The sequence below is a fragment of the Oratosquilla oratoria genome, chromosome 6 (genome assembly GCF_046742065.1).
Source record: "Oratosquilla oratoria isolate Oo_2021 chromosome 6, ASM4674206v1, whole genome shotgun sequence".
In the NCBI taxonomy this organism is placed as follows: Eukaryota; Metazoa; Arthropoda; class Malacostraca; order Stomatopoda; family Squillidae; genus Oratosquilla; species Oratosquilla oratoria.
Window position 1 is genome coordinate 63,947,435 of NC_134782.1, and position 2,500 is coordinate 63,949,934.

Here is a 2,500-nt window from a genome sequence, read left to right on the forward strand (position 1 = left end):
TTACCTTATACTTGGGAGGATATCCTCCAAGCAGAAGTAAAAGAATGACTCGTGTTTCGGGAGCGCCGGGTTACATAGTTACATGTTTGAACGTGTCGTAACTCGTAAGATTTCTGATGTGATGTCCCTGTTTCCCGTACACGAGTTTACTATTGCGTTGGTGGTTGCTGAGTGGAGGTATGTGGTGATTGCTCTCCTACATTATTTCAGGTAACATTATAAGCATGGCAAAATTACTAAATACAATATAAATAAGAAAATATAAAAAAAACTTTATCCATTCATTCGCATGAGCAATTATGCTATCAACTACTGCATTCACAGTCCGTGATACCGTAGCTTCATTCTATGGACAGATGACAAGGCGCCTCCCCGAGTTTCTTCATTGGTGCCTAAAAATCTGTCCGCATGCCACTGTACATTTTGTTCTTCAAAATAGAATAACATCTTAAAATCACGATCAGGTGTAGGTAAATGGGGCATGTAATGTTTAACATGCCTCACATCCACAAACTCTGCCATCGTGCTGAAAAGGATATGCTTATACTTGCAAAATATGAAGGAAATCCTTCTACTTGTACTCATAAAAAAAAATCAAGCAAAACCTTTTACTTGTCGAGCAAAAGCATAACCTTATAATCGCATAAAAGTAAATGGTTATACATAAACAAGACCCTTTACTTCAAATAAAGAGCATATGCTTCAAGAAGGCTGGGTCTGGTCAGTAGCAGACTACAGTTAGAAGTGAAAGGTTGTTTTGTCCAACTCTCAGCACGATGGCAGAGTTTGTGGATGTGAGGCATGTTAAACATTACATGCCCCATTTACCTACACCTGATCGTGATTTTAAGATGTTATTCCGTTTTGAAGAACAAAATGTACAGTGGCTTGCGGACAGATTTTTAGGCACCAATGAAGAAACTCGGGGAGGCGCCTTGTCATCTGTCCATAGAATGAAGATATGTTTGCGTTATCTCAGTGATCCTGGCTATCAGAAAGGTATCGGTCAAGAACTTGGTGTTAGCCAAGCTACGGTATCACGGACTGTGAATGCAGTAGTTGATAGCATAATTGCTCATGCGAATGAATGGATAAATGTTGAGACATTGTGACAAGTTGAAAAAGGTGGAAAAAGAGAGTCACGGGTCTCGTTCCGAGTTTATTCCTGACCGAAGAAACTACAAGCGAAACCGGTCAGGAATAAACTCGGAACGAGAATGGATAAAGTTGTTTTTTTTTTTTCTTATTTATATTGTATTTAGTAATTTTGCCATGCTTATAATGTTACCTGAAATAATGTAGGAGAGCAATCACCACATACCTCCACTCAGCAACCACCAACGCAATAGTAAACTCGTGTACGGGAAACAGGGACATCATATCAGAAATCTTACGAGTTACGACACGTTCAAACATGCAACTATGTAACCCGGCGCTCCCGAACCACGAGTCATTCTTTTACTTCTGCTTGGAGGATATCCTCCCAAGTATAAGGTAATCATTATGAATATGGAAAGAAGGATATGCTTATACTTCTAGCTTTTGCTTGAAAACATTACCTTATACTTCTACCTTATGCTTGCAAGGATATCCTCTATTTTTATGAATACGGCCCTATGACCGTACTCTACCTCTACCTTACCCAAAGACAATGAGTAAATACATCCTCATCTCTGATAGATAGCTTCCGAACCAAGCATCTGTTATCTTCCAACACTCGTTAAAGTACAGAAAATTCAGTATGTTTACATTCCACAATTCCTAAGTAGCCAAAGCAACCTCGTCGACAACTGAGGCCTTTGTTGGACCATTGCATTTAGGGAGCAATTGTCTGTAGTTGGTCCGTTGACATTGTATCTATACAAAAAGATTAATATTAAAACCAGAATGAATATCGTCAATTCCGTCACTGATTTTGCCAACATCACTAATATAAACAATTTCACGACGACGGCGACGACGACCAACACCGCCACTACCAACACCACTATTACCATAACTATTACAATACAATCACAACATCATCCTTAATCACCGCCCATGTTATACGGTCATTTCTTTGCCCCTACCATTATCAAAACCACTAATAGGAGCGGCACTATGAATAGTTCCAGGAAAAAAAAAATTGCACCATCATTTATTCCAGCCCGATCATCGACCCTGATACTATAACAAACTCCTGGACTCCCCAACCCGAGATCTTGCCCTGGCGTCAGCCAGAACAAAACCTAAAAAATGGGGCCCATGGGAGGAGGAGGAAGAAGAAGAAGAAGAAGAAGAAGAAGAAGAAGAAGAAGAAGAAGAAGAAGAAGAAGAAGAAGAAGAAGAAGAAGAAGAAGAAGAAGAAGAAGAAGAAGAAGAAGAAGAAGAAGAAGAAGAAGAAGAAGAAGAAGAAATGCCCTCAGCTGGATATAATTGCCTGGCGTCAGTCAGAACAAAATTTGTGAAGTGAGTCTCCATAGGAACAGGATAAATTATATAACAATTTCCCTGCCACCCT